Genomic DNA, 19,465 nt, shown 5'->3' with positions numbered 1-19,465 from the left:
GTCACCTGTGGTCAGCCATGGTCCAAAATGTTAAATGGAAAATTCTAAAACTAAGCGATTTCTGAGTTTTAAATCATGTGGTGTTCTGTGTAGCGGCTGAGGCCCCGTGGTCCGCCTGTCAGTCACCTCGCAGCCTCTCCAGGTGGTGAGAACACAGACGCACGGGGTCCGGGCTCCACGGCTTCAGGCGTCCCTGGGGCCTTGGAGCGTTTCTCGAAGGGTACACAGTTCCCAAACGGCGGGACGTCTAAGCAGGTCCGGCCAGCAGAGAGACGGAAACAGCCTGGGATTTTCCGAGTTGAGGCTGTTTCCCTGGGTGTCCTGGTGTGGGATGTGCTTTCTGGCATTTTCCACGGAAGCCACGTCAGCCGCCTTCTCCCAGCTGCCAGGGCCGGCTGCCGCACTTGTCTTGGAGGTGGTTTCCAGAACAAACTTCCAGGCAGCGTGGGGCGCAGCGCAGGGGCACCGGGCCCGGATGGGGGTCCCTGGCTGCTCTGAGCATCACGTCCTCTGCCCGACAGAGCCCTGTCCCCAGGACTTTCCTCCCCTTTCCAGGCCACCCTGACCAAGTGCTTTGCAGGTGGGCGGCCCCTGGTGCTCTGCACAAAAGTCTAAAACTCTCCTTTCAGCGTGCGTGGAGGCTGCTGTGCACCCCACAGCCGAAGCTCTGAGGGTGCCCGGGACGTAGTGGGGAGGGTCAGGGCCGAGGCGATGCTGGCACAGAGGCACTGCTGGCCGGGGCGGGGCGGAGTCAGAGCTGCGTCTCCTGCAAGCTCCTCCATTCACCATTCAGTGTCTTCCTGTGGCGCGGTTTGGAAAGCCTCGCTGTGTTCGGCTGTGTCCGTGTTCGGCTGTGTCCGTGTTCGGCTGTGTCCGTGTTTGGCTGTGTCCGTGTGGTGTCTCCGCCCTGGCCTGCAGCTCTCCAGGGCAGACGCTTTGCAAACCTGCCATTTTTCTTGCTTAGTTAGGACAATAGTTTTTAAACAGCATTAGAGTTAAGGAGATAAAACTCTGTGTTTGAGCATCGAGCAGAGCACATGGGGGCTGCAGGGGGCTGTGGGGGGGGGCGCTGCAGGGGCTACAGGGAGGCTGTGGGGGCTACAGGGGGGCTGCAGGGGCTACAGGGAGGCTGTGGGGGCTACAGGGGCGCTGCAGGGGCTACAGGGAAGCTGTGGGGGCTACAGGGGGGCTGCAGGGGCTACAGGGAGGCTGTGGGGGCTGCCGTGGGGACTGCGAGGGGGGCTGCAGGGGGCTGTAGGGGGCTGTGGGGGGCTGCTGTGGCTACGTGGGGGCTGCAGGGGGCTGTAGGGGGCTGTGGGGGGGCTGCAGGGGCTACAGGGGGGCTGTGGGGGGCTGCAGGGGGCTGTGAGGGGCTGCAGGAGGCTGCAAGGGTGCTGCAGGGGCTATGGGGGGCTATGGGGGGCTGCTGTGGGTACAGGAGGGCTGTGGGGGCTACAGGGGGGCTATGGGGTGCTGTGGGGCTGCGGGGCAGGGGTACTGTGGGGGCTGCATCCCAGGCGCTGACCCTGCATTTGGGCCAATTTTAAACAGAGCCTTGCTTAGGTCCCAGGCAGGGAGGGAAAGGAGGGAGACGCGCTGTGAACGCAGGTCTGAGAAGCGCTGACCAGCAGCGTGAGTCATTCCCAGACACCCCGGGGAATCCAAATGTGCCTGGAAAGGGAGAGGCAGTCACCCTCCCTCCCGACCAGCACCCACCCACAAGACACCTATTTCTGTACCGCCTGGGGTGATGGAGGCCTGGGAGGGGCTGCCGCCCCGCATGTCCCCAGCCTCGGGCCTCAGCAGCTGCCTGTGGGTTGGGAGCGTCTGTTGTGCTTCCGCCTCTGACCTTCGCTGCTGTTCTGACCTTGAGGAGAGGAGGGGTGGGTGGGGGGCTCAGGGGGCCGGGCCCTGACTGCTGTGGGTCTGGCTTCAGTGGGTGTTGCTGTCTTCTTGCCTGTGGTAGCCCAGAGCTCTGTTAAAATAAATTTCAGAGCTTTTATTTCTTCATTCTTTAAACCCCTTCTGAGGTCCTTCCCCAGCCCTTGTGGCTTCCACTACCTCTCTCCTTGCTGTCTGGGACATCCCACGGGGCTCCTGCTTCCCTGGGTCTGGGCTGGTCTCTCCTCTGGACACTCAGCCGGCCTCTACGCCCCTTGCCCCTCCCGCCTCCCCTCATCCTGGCCGTGGGGTTTCCCGCATCTCGATGGGAGGGGGCCGGCCAGCCCGAGTCCACACATACCCTTCATGTCCTGACCCCAGCCCACCAGGTCTCAGGGCTGCAGCCCTGCTGTACTTTCATGTTTGCCTCAGACCCGGCCTGGGTGCCTCAGCCCTGCTGAACTTTTCGCCTGTTCGTGTCCCCCGTGGCTCTGGTGCAGACCCCTGGGTGTCGCTGGTGTGAGGCCTGGCTGGGCACGCGGACCCTGGGATCCTCAGCGTCTGCTGACCTGCACCTGGGTCCCTGTTGCCTCGCCCACCTGTCCTCTCAACTCTGCCCCCAAGGTAGAGGGCGTGGCCTCCGTGTGATTTTTTTCCTGCTGTCTTGGCTGGGCCTGGCTGGTCACCGTCACTGATGAGCTGTTGACCACAGGCTGCCCGCTGTAGCCCTGTGTGCTGTGCCTTTCACCGGCCGCTGTGCTCCCCTGCAGCCCCCAGATTGGGGTTTGGGCCCCAGGGTCCACTTGGGCCTCTCTGCGCTGGCGGCCGGCCTGGGCCTGGACCGGGGCTGTAGCCCCTCAGCCTGCTCAGCCGAGGGCCGAGAGCTGCCTTTGTCTGAGGTCTCCATCTGGGCCCGCTTTGTTCCCAGGGGTCTCCGTCTCTCGCTGGTGGTCTCCCCGGAGCCCCTGCGGCGGAGCCCTGGCCATCTGCACTGCTGCAAGGCGTGTACAGGGTCACGAATGAGACAAGACCCCATGGTGGGGTCTTGAGACCCAGGTGGGGTCTTCCTGACTCATCCACTCCGCATAGGCTGCGTCCCCTGTCCTGTCTGCTGCCCACTCTCTCCCGCCACTCACCCCAGAAACCTGCCCATCAGCTCCCGTCCCGGCATCTGCATCTGGGCAACGGTGTGGCCCTGCAGAGGGCAGCCGTTCTGTAAGGTGGAATGGGACGAGGAGACGGCCGGCAGCCTTTGTGGCCGGGCACTTCCGTTCTCCCTGTGATCGCTGCTTCACGTAACTGCTCTCTCCTGGGAAGTGGAACTCAGAGGGCGTTTAGATGCTTGCAGGAAGATACTTCTGGTGGGATTTTCAGGCTGCATCATTCCTTTCTTTGAGAAACGCCCTGAGGCATCTATTTGCTGCCTGCCTCATCGCTGTGATGTTCTGCCTCACGTAGCAGCGACAGCGTCTTTTGGACCCGTTGCCTTGAATTGGGAATGGGATGGACGTTCGGGTGTTTGCGCCTGGCGCCCTGTGGGGATGCACACAGTGTGGCCAGGCAGGTTGCCGGCTGCTTGTAGACTTGCGGCTTTTCAGGACACACTGGCACCTGCCATCTGATCTTACCTGCAGGGTATTTTATTGCTCAGTTAACTGAAGCAGAGATGAGTGACAGTTCTCAGACCACCCCGGCCTCTGGCCTCTGGACTGTTCCTGTTAGCTCGAAAGATGCTCCTTTGGCCAGCCGGTGTCTGCTGAGAACCGCTCGGTCCGGGAGGGACGTGGACACGCAGACGCAGTGCTGCGCCTGGCGGAAGGGGACGCGCCACAGCCTCAGTGAAACTGTGACGCCTTGGACACTCGGGGACAGGTGCGGTGGCTTTGGGGGTGATCTGGGAGCCTCGCGGAGGAGGAGACTTTGAGCGTGGCCTGGCACACGGGAAGGATGGAGATGCGAAGGAGGGCCCTGCAGGCGGAGAGAACACATGTACAAAGGTGCACACGTTGGCAAACACGGAGTGCGTTTGGCTGCGGTGTAGGGTGAGTACGTCCAGTCACTGGACGCAGATGGACATTGCTTGTGGGGGCTCCAGAGCCTGGCCGGAGGGTCAGTGCTTCGTTCGGTGGGTGCTGTTGAGTGCTTTGGGGGAGGAGGGGGGAAGGGTGGTCCTAACTGTGGTGGAGACCCCCCCGCTGGTCAGTGCGGTGCTACAGTATTTAGAGAACAGACAGGGCAGGCGTTTGGGAAACGGGCCATTTGGCTGGAAAGGAGCAGTTGTTCCCGTCGGAGCCATCGAGCTATTCCAGGCTGGAATAGTCTGAATCACGAAGGAGGGTGAGTCGTACCCAGGACACGGATGGTCGGCCAGAGCTCACACTCTGCGAACTGTCCCGACTGGGGTCCCCGGGACTGAACACTGTGAGAAGGTGGCTTTAAGCAGGAGGTCGGCTCGATGATGGGCCTCTGAGCTGAGGCAATGCACAGGGTTCTGAGCCGGGGGTGCAGAGCCACTGAGTGTCGGAGAACGGCCGAGATGCTATTCGGGTGACAGTGAGAAAAGCGTTTTTCCAGAGGAGGCGTGGGCCGTTGAGCAGCTCTCAGACCCGAGCCTGCGCCAGGGTCACCCAGCGTTTTCGAGCACGTGGACTCCCAGGTAGCCCGCCGGGGTGGGCCTGTGCACCCCCTTCCCGGACACCAATGCCGCCCAGGGCCACCCGGAGAGCACCCCCTTCCCGGACACCGATGCCACCCAGGGCCACCCGGAGAGCACCCCCTTCCCGGACACCGATGCCGCCCAGGGCCACCCGGAGAGCACCCCCTTCCCGGACACCGATGCCGCCCAGGGCCACCTGGAGAGCACCCCCTTCCGGGCACACTGATGCCGCCCAGGGCCACCCGGAGAGCACCCCCTTCCGGGCACACTGATGCCGCCCAGGGCCACCCGGAGAGCACCCCCTTCCGGGCACACTGATGCCGCCCAGGGCCACCCGGAGAGCACCCCCTTCCGGGCACACTGATGCCGCCCAGGGCCACCCGGAGAGCACCCCCTTCCGGGCACACTGATGCCGCCCAGGGCCACCCGGAGAGCACCCCCTTCGCGGACACCGATGCCGCCCAGGGCCACCCGGAGAGCACCCCCTTCCCGGACACCGATGCCGCCCAGGGCCACCCGGAGAGCACCCCCTTCCCGGACACCGATGCCGCCCAGGGCCACCCAGAGAGCACCCCCTTCCGGGCACACTGATGCCGCCCAGGGCCACCCGGAGAGCACCCCCTTCCGGGCACACTGATGCCGCCCAGGGCCACCCGGAGAGCACCCCCTTCCCGGACACCGATGCCGCCCAGGGCCACCCAGAGAGCACCCCCTTCCGGGCACACTGATGCCGCCCAGGGCCACCCGGAGAGCACCCCCCTCCCGGACACCGATGCCGCCCAGGGCCACCCGGAGAGCACCCCCTTCGCGGACACCGATGCCGCCCAGGGCCACCCGGAGAGCACCCCCTTCGCGGACACCGATGCCGCCCAGGGCCACCCGGAGAGCACCCCCTTCGCGGACACCGATGCCGCCCAGGGCCACCCGGAGAGCACCCCCTTCGCGGACACCGATGCCGCCCAGGGCCACCCGGAGAGCACCCCCTTCCCGGACACCGATGCCGCCCAGGGCCACCCGGAGAGCACCCCCTTCCCGGACACCGATGCCGCCCAGGGCCACCCGGAGAGCACCCCCTTCCCGGACACCGATGCCGCCCAGGGCCACCCGGAGAGCACCCCCTTCCCGGACACCGATGCCGCCCAGGGCCACCCGGAGAGCACCCCCTTCGCGGACACCGATGCCGCCCAGGGCCACCCGGAGAGCACCCCCTTCGCGGACACCGATGCCGCCCAGGGCCACCCGGAGAGCACCCCCTTCGCGGACACCGATGCCGCCCAGGGCCACCCGGAGAGCACCCCCTTCGCGGACACCGATGCCGCCCAGGGCCACCCGGAGAGCACCCCCTTCGCGGACACCGATGCCGCCCAGGGCCACCCGGAGAGCACCCCCTTCGCGGACACCGATGCCGCCCAGGGCCACCCGGAGAGCACCCCCTTCGCGGACACCGATGCCGCCCAGGGCCACCCGGAGAGCCACGGGATGAGGGCTTCACTTAGTTGCTTGGTTTGTAGAAGTTCGCAGAACCTGGTGTTGAAACTCTCTTGGCATACAGAGAGGAGAGGCTGGATTCTAGCTGTGAACTTTCACCGTAAAGTAACAAAGTGTGTTTCACAAATGAAAACAGCATTTTTGCACAGGTGAAAACTCTCTAGGCCTTTGCTTAGAGCCTTTCCCTGTAGGCAGATTTTGCCAATCGTGGTGTGAAAAATTAACTTGGATTAGCTTGCAGTGCTGCCCCCACACGCTCCGCTGAGTCAAGTGAACACAATAGCTTAACTTTTACTGGATTAGAAAGGGAGACAGAACTCAGGATTGGACTTGTTTGCTCAAACCACAGAATTGTGGAGTTGGAAGGAGACCCAGGGTCACCTGAGGCCCAGCCACTGAGCTTACAGATGGGGAAACTGAGGCCTGGAGAGGTTGGATGAGTTGCCCCAAGCCACCTGGTTTGTGGAAACAGCCGGGCCCGTCATCCTGACCCTCGGCGTGTCTCTCTGGAGCCTTGCTGCTGCCTGAGCTGTTCGGTGACTTGTGAGTGTGAGTGGACGCGTGTGAAGGTGTGTGCATGACATAAACAGGTCTCTCTTAATCAGCCACAGGAAGGAGTGAAGCCCTGAGTCTATAGCATGGAAGAATCTAGAAAACATGAGGCTGCCTCAAGGAAGCCAGGTGCAGGAGGCCACATGTGATCCCCTTTCTGTGAGATGTTCAGGACGGGCAAATCGGTAGCGATAGAGGGTGGATCCGTGGATGCCAGGGACTGTGGGGAGGGCGACGGGACTGGGAATGGGTATGGGGCTTCTTTTTCGGGTAATGAAAATTCTTTGGAGTTAGTGGTGATGGTTTTATAACTCTGTGAATATACTAAAAACCACTGAATTGTACACTTTAAAAGGGTGAATTGTATATGTGAATTACATCTCAATAAAAAATAATTGCAAAAAATTACTAAAAAGCCCCAAATTATTCACCAATGGAGGATGATAGGTAGCCAAGCCATTATTTGAAAACCCAGTAAATAAAAGGGAATAATCAAGCATTTATCCCGACTTTCCTGTGTGAACTTCACTAATGGGTTACTAAATAGTAAATTCCTCTTATAAAATTATTTCATTTCATGAACTAAAATGAAAGGTAGAATGTCATCACCTTTCACCCCCTACTAGAGTAGCAGATGTAGGTACATAGTGTATGGTTCTGTTGATCTGAGCTGTAAGAATAGGGTGACTCTAGAACTCTGAAGAGTGCTAAGCTTTGGGTGGGGCGGGACGTGAGAGGACATTCTGGAGTCGGGGAGCCTGTGCCTCGGTCTGGGTGCCGACTGTGTGGCTGCGCACATGTGTAAACATGTTGAGCTCTATTTACTGAGTGTATATTATAGCCCCAAAAATGCATAAATAAAAATAATATAATTAAATATAAGCTCTAAAAGAAGTATTTATTTATACCCTTTCTTATTCCAAAAAAGGATGTCAGGTAGAATGTGATGCGTATGTAGTAAACACATTCACATTTATCAATGTTGCTTCTATCAATACTTAGGTAACCATGTTTTTTTTAAGTTGTAAAATACACACAACATGAAATTCAGCATTTTAAGAATTTTAAAGTGTACGATTCAGTGGCATTTAGCATATTTACAACGCTGTGCAGCCATCATCCCTCTCTAGTTTCAACACTTTGTAAGCACCAGAAGAACATCCTTTAAGTAATCACTTCCCATCCCCTGGCAACCGCTAATGGCACATCACATTTTATCAGTTCGTGTGTTGATGGACGTTTGGGTTGTTTTCACCTTTTTTGACTATTGTGAATAGTGCTGCTATGAACATCCGTGTATGTTTTTGTTTGCACACCAGTTTTCAATTCTTTCGAGTATATACCTAGGAGTGAAATTGGTAGATCATATGGTGATGCTATGTTTAGTTTATCGAGTGGTAGAATTGAAAGTAACCTGCTCATATTTCCCACAACAACAATAATTCTGTACCTATCACAGTCTAAAGTCTCTCCGTGGGACCCTTGGGATTCAGACTCATCATCACCCACAAGCACCAGAACATTCAGGCAAATGTGACCTTACGAAATGGATAAAATAAGGTGCGAGAGACTGGCCGTAACATAACGATGGAGATGTGTGATCTCTCAGACAAATAATTCAAAATAGCTGTTTTCAGGAAGCTCAATGAACTTCAAGAAAACAGAGAATGAATTTACACATTTATCAGAGAAAGTTAACAGATTGAAGTAACAGAAAACAATCAAATGGAAATCTTAGAGCAGAAAAATACAATGAATGAAATGGAAAAATGAAAGAGAGTATTAGTAGCAGAACTTATCAAACAGAAAGAAGAATCAGTGAGCTCAAAGACAGAGTATTTGAAAATACACAGAGAAGAAAAAACAAAAAATGAAAAGAAATGAAGAAAGCTTACAAGATCTATGGGACAACATCAAAAGAGCAAATATTCAAGCTTTCAGAGTTAAAAAGGGAATTGAGAAAAACAAGCAGAAGAAAACTTATTCAAATAAGCAACAGAAAACTTTCCAACCTGGAGAAAGATATAAATATTCAGGTACAAGAAGGTCAAAGGTCACCAATCAGATTCAACCCAAATAAGAATACTCTAAGATATACGGTAATCAAAAAACTCTCAAAGATCAAAGACAAAGAGATGACATCAAAAGCAGCAAGAGAAAAGCAGCAAATAACATTTCGGGGAGATCCAGTATTCCTGGCAGCAACTTCTCAGCAGAAACCTTTAGGCCAGGAGGGAGCAGGATGATATATGCAGAGCGCTAAAGGAAAGCAATTGTCAACTAAAAATGGTGTACCCAGCAAAGCTGTCATTCAGAAATGAAGGAGAGATGGCGGCTTTCTCAGACAAACAAAAGCTGAGGAGACTCATCACTACCAGCCTGTCCTACAAGAAGCCCTAAAGGGAGTTCTTCAAACCAAAGGAAAAGGATGCTAATGTGATTGTCATACTAATACTGTAATTATGGTGTGTAAACCACTTCTACCTTTTGTAAGAAGAATGAAAGACACAATTAATAAATAATAACCACAACAGTTAAGAGATAGGCAATATCAAAATATAAATTGTGACACCAAAAATTCAAAATATGGGAGGAGAAGGGAGTTAATGTGTACAGGCTTTTGTTTGTCTCTTTTTTTTTTTACAATCAAAGGTAAGTTGGTATCAGTTTTAATAACTTGTTATAACTATAGAATGTTTTTTGTAAGCCTCATGAGGCCTACAAAAGGAGGTCAATTCAGCAAGGGGATATAACAATAGTAAATATATATGCACCCAGTACCAGAGCACCCCGATATATATAAAGTAGATATTAATAGATCTAAAGAGAGAGGCAGACTGTAATACAACAATAGTAGGGGACTTCACACCCCACTTTCAGCAAAGGGAAGGTCATCCAGGCCGAAAAATCAACAAGAAACATTGGAGTTAAACTGTACTCAAGGCAAAAGAGCCTGACAAACATTTACAGAATATTTCATCCAACGGCTGCAGAATACACATTATTCTCATTGGCTAGTGGAACATTCTCCAGGATAGACCATAGGTTAGCTCACAGAACAGTCTCAAAAAATAAAAAATGTCGAAATTATATCAAGTCTCTTTTCTCACCACAATCAAAAAAACTAGAAACCATAACAAGAGGAACTTTGGAAACTATGTAAACACATGGAAATTAAACAACATGCTCCCGAATGACCGGTGGGTCAGGGAAGAAATGAAGAAGGAAATTTTAAAATTTCTTGAAACAAATGAAAATGGAAACATAACATACCAAAACCTATGGGATACAGCAGAAGCAGTGCAAAGAGGTAAGTTTATAGCAATGAATGCCTATGTCATAAAAGTAGAAAGACTTCAAGTAAACAACCTAGTGATGCAAGGAACTGGAAAAGCAAGAAACCAAACCCCAAATTAGTAGAAGGAAAGAAATAACAAAGATCTGAGCAGAAATGAATGAAATTGAGACAAAAAAGACAAAAGATCGACAAAATGAAAAGTCGATTTTTTTTGAAAAGATAAAATTGACAAAGCTCTAGCTACATTAAGAAAAAAAAGATAAGACCCAAATAGATAAAATCAAGGATGGAAAAGGAAACAGTATAACTGATAGCACAGAAGTACAAAGGCTCACTAGAGACTATTATGAACAACTGTATACCAACACATTAGAAAACCTAGAGACATTTTATAAATTCCTGGACACATACAACCTACCAAGGTGGAGCTGTAAAGAAGCAGTACCTGAACAGACCAGTAAGTATTGAAGTAGAAATCAACAAAAAATCTCCCGGCAAAGAAGAGCCCAGGCCCTGGTGGATTCACTGCTGAATTTGTTCAGACATTTCAAGAACGGATACAAATTATACTCAAACTAATCCAAACAAATAGAGAGAAGGGGACACTTCCAAACTCAAGCAATGAGGTTAGTGTTACCTGACACCCAAACCAGACCAGGACACAACACAAAAAACTACAGGCCAATGTCCCTGATGAACACGGACACAAAAGTCCTCAGCAAGACACCAGCAAGCAGATGCCAGCGGCACATTAGAAAGACCATTCAGTGTGACAGGTGGGACTCATCCAGGAATGCTCCCAGTCAAAGAATGGCAATCTCTGGGTGGGGGTCCGGGCATTGTCCTGTGAGAAGCTCTCCTGTGTGTGTAGCCGGTGTGGGTGTGGGTGTGAGGTCCTGTGTGTGCAGCCGGTGAGTGCGGGTGTGAGGTCCTGTGTGTGTAGCCGGTGGGTGTGGGTGTGAGGTCCTGTGTGTGCAGCCGGTGTGGGTGTGGGTGTGAGGTCCTGTGTGTGCAGCCGGTGTGGGTGTGGGTGTGAGGTCCTGTGTGTGTAGCCGGTGTGAGTGTAGGTGTGAGGTCCTGTGTGTGCAGCCGGTGTGGGTGTGGGTGAGAGGTCCTGTGTGTGTAGCCGGTGTGGGTGTGGGTGTGAGGTCCTGTGTGTGTAGCCGGTGTGAGTGTAGGTGTGAGGTCCTGTGTGTGTAGCCGGTGTGGGTGTGGGTGTGAGGTCCTGTGTGTGCAGCCGGTGTGGGTGTGGGTGTGAGGTCCTGTGTGTGCAGCCGGTGTAGGTGTGAGGTCCTGTGTGTGCAGCCGGTGGGTGTGGGTGTGAGGTCCTGTGTGTGCAGCCGGTGTGGGTGTGGGTGTGAGGTCCTGTGTGTGCAGCCGGTGTGGGTGTGGGTGTGAGGTCCTGTGTGTGCAGCCGGTGTGGGTGTGGGTGTGAGGTCCTGTGTGTGTAGCCGGTGTGGGTGTGGGTGTGAGGTCCTGTGTGTGTAGCCGGTGAGTGTGGGTGTGAGGTCCTGTGTGTGCAGCCGGTGTGGGTGTGGGTGTGAGGTCCTGTGTGTGCAGCCGGTGTGGGTGTGGGTGTGAGGTCCTGTGTGTGTAGCCGGTGAGTGCGGGTGCGAGGTCCTGTGTGTGCAGCCGGTGTGGGTGTGGGTGTGAGGTCCTGTGTGTGTAGCCGGTGAGTGCGGGTGCGAGGTCCTGTGTGTGCAGCCGGTGTGGGTGTGGGTGTGAGGTCCTGTGTGTGCAGCCGGTGTGGGTGTGGGTGTGAGGTCCTGTGTGTGTAGCCGGTGAGTGCGGGTGCGAGGTCCTGTGTGTGTAGCCGGTGTGGGTGTGGGTGTGAGGTCCTGTGTGTGCAGCCGGTGAGTGTGGGTGTGAGGTCCTGTGTGTGCAGCCGGTGAGTGCGGGTGCGAGGTCCTGTGTGTGCAGCCGGTGTAGGTGTGAGGTCCTGTGTGTGCAGCCGGTGTGGGTGTGGGTGTGAGGTCCTGTGTGTGTAGCCGGTGTAGGTGTGGGTGTGAGGTCCTGTGTGTGCAGCCGGTGTGGGTGTGAGGTCCTGTGTGTGCAGCCAGTGAGTGCGGGTGTGAGGTCCTGTGTGTGCAGCCGGTGAGTGTGGGTGTGAGGTCCTGTGTGTGTAGCCGGTGTGGGTGTGGGTGTGGGTGCGAGGTCCTGTGTGTGCAGCCGGTGTAGGTGTGAGGTCCTGTGTGTGCAGCCGGTGTGGGTGTGGGTGTGAGGTCCTGTGTGTGTAGCCGGTGTGGGTGTGGGTGTGAGGTCCTGTGTGTGCAGCCGGTGTGGGTGTGGGTGTGAGGTCCTGTGTGTGCAGCCGGTGTAGGTGTGAGGTCCTGTGTGTGCAGCCGGTGAGTGCGGGTGCGAGGTCCTGTGTGTGCAGCCGGTGTAGGTGTGAGGTCCTGTGTGTGCAGCCGGTGTGGGTGTGGGTGTGAGGTCCTGTGTGTGTAGCCGGTGTAGGTGTGGGTGTGAGGTCCTGTGTGTGCAGCCGGTGTGGGTGTGAGGTCCTGTGTGTGCAGCCAGTGAGTGCGGGTGTGAGGTCCTGTGTGTGCAGCCGGTGAGTGTGGGTGTGAGGTCCTGTGTGTGTAGCCGGTGTGGGTGTGGGTGTGGGTGCGAGGTCCTGTGTGTGCAGCCGGTGTAGGTGTGAGGTCCTGTGTGTGCAGCCGGTGTGGGTGTGGGTGTGAGGTCCTGTGTGTGTAGCCGGTGTGGGTGTGGGTGTGAGGTCCTGTGTGTGCAGCCGGTGTGGGTGTGGGTGTGAGGTCCTGTGTGTGTAGCCGGTGTGGGTGTGGGTGTGAGGTCCTGTGTGTGCAGCCGGTGAGTGCGGGTGCGAGGTCCTGTGTGTGCAGCCGGTGTAGGTGTGAGGTCCTGTGTGTGCAGCCGGTGTAGGTGTGAGGTCCTGTGTGTGTAGCCGGTGTGGGTGTGGGTGTGAGGTCCTGTGTGTGTAGCCGGTGTAGGTGTGGGTGTGAGGTCCTGTGTGTGCAGCCGGTGTGGGTGTGAGGTCCTGTGTGTGCAGCCAGTGAGTGCGGGTGCGAGGTCCTGTGTGTGCAGCCGGTGAGTGTGGGTGTGAGGTCCTGTGTGTGTAGCCGGTGTGGGTGTGGGTGTGGGTGCGAGGTCCTGTGTGTGCAGCCGGTGTAGGTGTGAGGTCCTGTGTGTGCAGCCGGTGTGGGTGTGGGTGTGAGGTCCTGTGTGTGCAGCCGGTGTGGGTGTGGGTGTGAGGTCCTGTGTGTGTAGCCGGTGTGGGTGTGGGTGTGAGGTCCTGTGTGTGCAGCCGGTGAGAGCGGGTGCGAGGTCCTGTGTGTGCAGCCGGTGTAGGTGTGAGGTCCTGTGTGTGCAGCCGGTGTAGGTGTGAGGTCCTGTGTGTGTAGCCGGTGTGGGTGTGGGTGTGAGGTCCTGTGTGTGTAACCGGTGTAGGTGTGGGTGTGAGGTCCTGTGTGTGCAGCCGGTGTGGGTGTGAGGTCCTGTGTGTGCAGCCAGTGAGTGCGGGTGCGAGGTCCTGTGTGTGCAGCCGGTGAGTGTGGGTGTGAGGTCCTGTGTGTGTAGCCGGTGTGGGTGTGGGTGTGGGTGCGAGGTCCTGTGTGTGAAGCCGGTGTAGGTGTGAGGTCCTGTGTGTGCAGCCGGTGTGGGTGTGGGTGTGAGGTCCTGTGTGTGCAGCCAGTGAGTGCGGGTGCGAGGTCCTGTGTGTGCAGCCGGTGAGTGTGGGTGTGAGGTCCTGTGTGTGTAGCCGGTGAGTGTGGGTGTGAGGTCCTGTGTGTGTAGCCGGTGAGTGTGGGTGTGAGGTCCTGTGTGTGCAGCCGGTGAGTGTGGGTGTGAGGTCCTGTGTGTGTAGCCGGTGAGTGTGGGTGTGAGGTCCTGTGTGTGTAGCCGGTGAGTGTGGGTGTGAGGTCCTGTGTGTGTAGCCGGTGTGGGTGTGGGTGTGAGGTCCTGTGTGTGCAGCCGGTGTGGGTGTGGGTGCGAGGTCCTGTGTGTGCAGCCGGTGTAGGTGAGGGGTCCTGTGTGTGAACTCGCAGAAGGGGAGTCACAGCCTCAGGAGACGCCGTCTGGATGCGGGCAGGCTGTGCTGCGCCAGGAACCTGGGGGGCCTGAGGGGTCCTGTGTGGCATCAGTATGTCTCCGCTCCTTTGTGAACTCAGAAGGGCGGCTTCGTCTCCGCCCGCCTTTGCTTTCTCTGTTTCCTCATTATTTCCTGGGGGTTTTCAGCCGCCAGTGAAACTTTGGTTTTGAACCCGTAGGATTTGCCTCAGCCTCCTGGGGGATGCCCCTCTGTGGAGGCGAGGTCCCCTGTCTGCAATCACATTCTTTCCCGTATTTTATTACCCGTTTATGAGAGTGAGCACTGTTAGAACCAGCTGACAGGGTTTGGAGTCGTGTTTCTCAGGATATTCCGGAGGCGCTCCTGCTCCATTCATCTCAGGACTTGGAGTATTTTCCCCAGTGGCTCATGGTAGACCAGCTGGATTCACAGGCAGTCGGAACTGCGAGAATGCATGTGCTGGTGGCCGTGGTCTGTGCACAGCATTTCCAGAGTGCTGGGTGACGCGGCCCCTGCGCCTTGAGGGTTACACTGCATCGGGAGATCGGGCAGCCCCAGGGAGGCCGGGCCTGGACGACCTTCTGGCTGACCTGGCTCCAAGGCCAGGTCTCCTCCTAGATGTTTAGGGATCACTTGGGTCTCGGGACGCGTGAGTCTCTGGCATGATGTGGCAGCATCTCCTCCGTGGCCCGTTGCTAACAGCCTTTGCACCAAGCACGAGAGGAGAGTCATTTGCACCAGGAGCGTGTAACTGGGGCACTGTTGCGTTCTGGGTGGACGGCCCCGTGCCGTGGGGACTGTTGGTGTTTCGGTGGACGACCCCGTGCCGTGGGGACTGTTGGTGTTTCGGTGGACGGCTCTGTGCCGTGGGGAACTGTTGGTATTTGGGGTGGACGGCCCTGTGCCGTGGGAACTGTTGGTGTTTGGGTGGACGGCCCTGTGCCGTGGGAACTGTTGGTGTTTGGGTGGACGGCTCTGTGCCGTGGGGACTGTTGGTGTTTGGGTGGACGGCTCTGTGCTGTGGGGACTGTTGGTGTTTGGGTGGACGGCCCTGTGCCGTGGGGACTGTTGGTGTTTTCGGTGGACGGCTCTGTGCCGTGGGGACTGTTGGTGTTTGGGTGGACGGCCCTGTGCCGTGGGCACTATTGGTGTTTGGGGTGGACGGCTCTGTGCCGTGGGAACTGTTGGTGTTTGGGTGGACGGCCCTGTGCCGTGGGAACTGTTGGTGTTTGGGGTGGACGGCTCTGTGCCGTGGGAACTGTTGGTGTTTGGGGTGGACGGCTCTGTGCCGTGGGGACTGTTGGTGTTTGGGGTGGACGGCTCTGTGCCGTGGGGAACTGTTGGTGTTGTCAGTGGACGGCTCTGTGCCGTGGGAACTGTTGGTGTTTTCGGTGGACGGCTCTGTGCCGTGGGGAACTGTTGGTGTTGTCAGTGGACGGCCCTGTGCCGTGGGAACTGTTGGTGTTTCGGTGGACGGCCCTGTGCCGTGGGGACTGTTGGTGTTTGGGGTGGACGGCCCTGTGCCGTGGGAACTGTTGGTGTTTGGGTGGACGGCTCTGTGCCGTGGGAACTGTTGGTGTTTGGGTGGACGGCTCTGTGCCGTGGGAACTGTTGGTGTTTGGGTGGACGGCTCTGTGCCGTGGGAACTGTTGGTGTTTGGGTGGACGGCTCTGTGCCGTGGGCACTGTTGGTGTTTGGGTGGACGGCCCTGTGCCGTGGGAACTGTTGGTGTTTGGGTGGACGGCCCTGTGCCGTGGGAACTGTTGGTGTTTCGGTGGACGGCCCTGTGCCGTGGGAACTGTTGGTGTTTGGGTGGACGGCTCTGTGCCGTGGGAACTGTTGGTGTTTGGGTGGACGGCTCTGTGCCGTGGGAACTGTTGGTGTTTGGGTGGACGGCTCTGTGCCGTGGGAACTGTTGGTGTTTGGGGTGGACGGCCCTGTGCCGTGGGAACTGTTGGTGTTTCGGTGGACGGCCCTGTGCCGTGGGGAACTGTTGGTGTTTGGGGTGGACGGCCCTGTGCCGTGGGGCACCGTGGGCAGCGGGACACTGAACGGCAGGCACCCTGCTCTCTGCCCACCAGATGCCAGTGGCACTGCCCTTAGTGACAACCAAACGTGCCCTGTGGAAGTGCCCTGGGAGAGACCCCGTTTCAGCCGTTGTCAGGGCCGGGCCCCCAGTAAGCACAGTGGGCGCCTCTAGGACCCCTCCCGCCACCCCGTCACCATAGACTCATTCTCCCTGTGGTGGAAGTTTAAATCACATTGAATGTGTCCATTATTTGGGAGGGGTTAACGTCTGGTCACCCGCCCTCCGCAGAACCTCCCGTTCCCTCTGAAGAGCCGTGGAGGCTGGAGGGAGCTGGAGGGCTCTCGAGGAGACTGGACGAGGGGCGGACACCCTGGACAGCAGTGCTGGGCCCTCCCTGGGCAGGTGGTGTCACCCGGGGAGTTTTGGAATCAGCCCGCAGAGCCCTGTCTCCTGCTTCCACCGCCCACAGAAGCCCGCAGGTGCCTCCTCCTTCCACCGCCCACAGAAGCCCGCTGGTGCCAGGGGCTCCTCCCGGCCAGGACGATCGGGGGCTGCCTTGCTTGAGGATGGCAGCCTGGGCTTCTGTCATTCATAACCCACAGGAGTCCTCTTGAGGGAGGGGCATGGTGCCCTGGAGAGCCCTGGACGAGACCTAGGCCTGGCTCCATCCAAGCCCAGAGGCCTCTGCCCCTCCTGAGGGGGGGATAGAGCAGGTGCCGTCTGCCCTTGACTCAGCCCAGAGGGAACGCCACTCCACGGCCTCGCCAAGTGCTGCCTGTTTCCGGCAGCTTCGCAGGCCCTTTGGGAAGGCTCTTGTGTTGCCAGGGGTCATGCTGTGTCCTCGAGATGCTGTGTCCCCTGCCTCGGGGCCCCACTGCCTCTTCCTCTTATGGCCTCTGCACCGCAGTCAGCCCGCCGAGATGTGCAGCCTTGTCCCACGGAGGGTGCCGGGTGGGGAGGCCGGTGCGGACGGGCACTCAGGCCCATTCAGAGGCCGGTCACGGAGCTCCCGTGTCCAGCGGCGAACAGCAGCCAGGGGGCACATGGGCCTCGCAGTCAGCAGCTCAGAGTCCGGAGAGGGGTCTGCACCCACACACGGCACCGGGGCTTCTGTGCCTCGCTAAGACCCTGCCAGGGCCTGGGGGAGAACCTGTTCGGGTGAGGATCCCGGGGCCGGGGCTGGGGTCACTGTTCCAGGCTTCTAAATAGCCCGAAGTAGACAGGGCTGTTCATCATTTATTCAGATATTTTAATCAGAAGACTATCGTTTCGGCAAACACTTTGTTAGAAGACGCTGTGTTGCCCAGCAAAATTTTTAGGCCCCTTCAAATGTTTTGCGTTGGGACGACTAAAAGGCTGGCTGAGGTTGGGAGCCTTGAGATCCGTACTTCCTCCAATCCTCCCGCAGGGTCTCCTTCCCGGGCGGGCCCTGGGGCTTTATTGCTGGGACGGGGTTGCTTTCGCTGGACCGTGCACTGGGGCCGTCACCTGTTCCGCGTTATTTCAGTGAGGCCGGCCTGTAGTTGAGTAAAACGCCGTGATGATGCGGGAAAGAGACGAGCGCCCGGGCTGGGTGGACGCGGCCGGTCCCAGCACAGCCCTGGCCTCTCCAGGACGTCTTCTGTCGGGGTCGGTGCCAGGAGCTTTGCTCAGCGGAGCCCTGGGTCCTCGTCCTCCCCCGTGGCTGCCTTCATTCCTTCCTCCGCCCTCTTCGCTGGGTGCTGAGCTGAGCTGCTGAGTGCCAGGGAGACGCCCGCTGCTGTGCTGTGCCGAGCGGCACATGAGGCCAGCCCGCCTGAGGGCCCTCCTCGGGAGGCCTGCAGGGAGGGGCAGCGCTGTGTGGGGTCTGTGGAGACCTCCCCGTGCCCTCACAGCTCCTCCGGGTACGGGGGTGTGGCTCCGAGTGCCACGGGCCACCCCGACGGCTCGCCATCAGCACTTGGAGACCCTGTGTGGGCCTCCAGGGAAGCCTGGGCATCCCAACCCTCGGTCAGGGCTGGGCCTGTGCTCACCCAGAGGGTGCAGCTTCCCCCACGGCCCAGAAGGGCTGCTGTGGGCCTGGGAGTCAGGACGGCTTTCGGACCATGGCCTTTGTTTTTGTTACTGATTGCCTGATCCCTGGAGTTGGAAATCAGGTTTTGCGGTGTTGTGCTGTTTACAGTAAGTGTGTTTGAGTGCTGCCTTTTACTCCTGTTAGCTGAGGTTTCAGAGCCGACGCGAGGTGCTGTGTTGGCTGTCTGCGTCAGTCTGCCGGCTGTGAACACACCGCGTGTTTTAGAGACACCGTCCATGGGAAAAGTGCTCGTGAGAACTGTTACTTATTTGGCTATTAGGATGAAACCAGTTTTCTTTTCTTTTAATTCATTTATTCATCCATGTATGCAACAAATAATTCGGCACTTACTGTATACCACAGACAGCTTTGTCTTTTTATATGAATGTCTCTGTGTATCAGAAAAAAAGAGAAAACACATTTCCTCTAAGAGACACAGAACAGGCACCTTTGGTGAAGGTAACTGAGCGAGCTGTGTGGGGTGCGGTGGAGAAGAAACGGCCGCTTGGGAGCTGGGGCAGCCCCGTCCCACTCAGCTGTGGGGCCGCAGGGAGAGGCTCGGTCTTGCTGCACGTGGCGCACACGGGAGGCCCCGGGCGACGTGGCCAGGCCGTGCCGTGGCAGCTCCAGCCCTCCTGGTCTGAGCAGCTCATTGGGTGTTGGTGCGTCCAGCAGGCTTCCTGGTGTTGCTGTCGTCATAGCAACCGGATGTTTCTCAGGATTTTTTTTTCTGTTTCAATGCTTTATTAACAGTTGGAAACAAAACCAACGCACTGGAGGTGATGGCATCAGAAGCCTGAGGCAGGGAAATGGGTTTGCATTTTGTCCCTCCTCTTTTTCTTTTTATTAAATGCATCATAGCAAAAGTAGATTAAAAAGAAAGGATCTCAGCCCCAGATGACAGCGAGCAGGGAGAAGGAGGTAAAGATGGCGCCATCGGGCGAGGAGGGAGGAACCTGGTGTGTTTTGGGGCCAGGGGACGGGGCATCGTCGGGCGGCGGGGGAGGAACCCGGTGCAGTGGTGCCAGCGCGGGAGGACCCGGCCTTTTCACGTCGTGTGGCGTCTGCCTTACAGGGAGTCTGGGGAAAGCCTGTGCGTTTCCGTCCTGCAGCGTCCACCTTCGGAAGACCCAGCTGCTACCGCTGTGATCTGAGGCCCTGTGGGAACAAATCTTAGCTCCGTGTTGTCCACAGACACCGTCTCCCACAGGACTTTCAAAAGCTTTTTTCTTTCTCCTTTTAAGAAACACAGGAACTTACAGCTAAGTATCTACACTCATTTGTTGCAAAAAACAAAGAATCCCAGAAAACAAAACAAAAACAAAAAACTCCCAAAAACAAAACCAAAAAAACCCCAAAACAATCCCAAGGGAAATGTGGCCGGCGTCCGTTCACACCGTCGAGGTGTCGGGAGGAAAGTCGGCAAAGTCGCGCTGCGCTGAGGGCAAGGACTTCTCTCTGCTACAGAAGCTGTCGGTTCCAAA

At 57.1% G+C, this 19,465-nt stretch overlaps 1 protein-coding gene across 5 annotated transcripts in view; it reads left to right on the top strand.

Annotated features, from left to right (window-relative positions):
* RASA3 (RAS p21 protein activator 3) overlaps positions 1-19,465 on the top strand; it is a 136,716-nt gene that overhangs the window by 31,236 nt on the left and 86,015 nt on the right. Inside the window, exon 1 of one of the 5 annotated variants that reach the window (XM_065533530.1) lies at positions 401-580. The exons of the other annotated variants lie outside the window; for them this stretch is intronic. The gene's annotated coding sequence lies outside the window, so the exon portion shown is untranslated. Of the gene's footprint in view, positions 1-400; positions 581-19,465 lie in introns of those variants that run through there. 5 annotated transcript variants of the gene reach the window in all.

This window comes from Macaca fascicularis, chromosome 17 (assembly GCF_037993035.2).
Source record: "Macaca fascicularis isolate 582-1 chromosome 17, T2T-MFA8v1.1".
Taxonomy (NCBI): domain Eukaryota; kingdom Metazoa; phylum Chordata; class Mammalia; order Primates; family Cercopithecidae; genus Macaca; species Macaca fascicularis.
The sequence above is the reverse complement of the archived record's forward strand: the minus strand, read 5'-3'. Positions and strand labels throughout refer to the sequence as shown.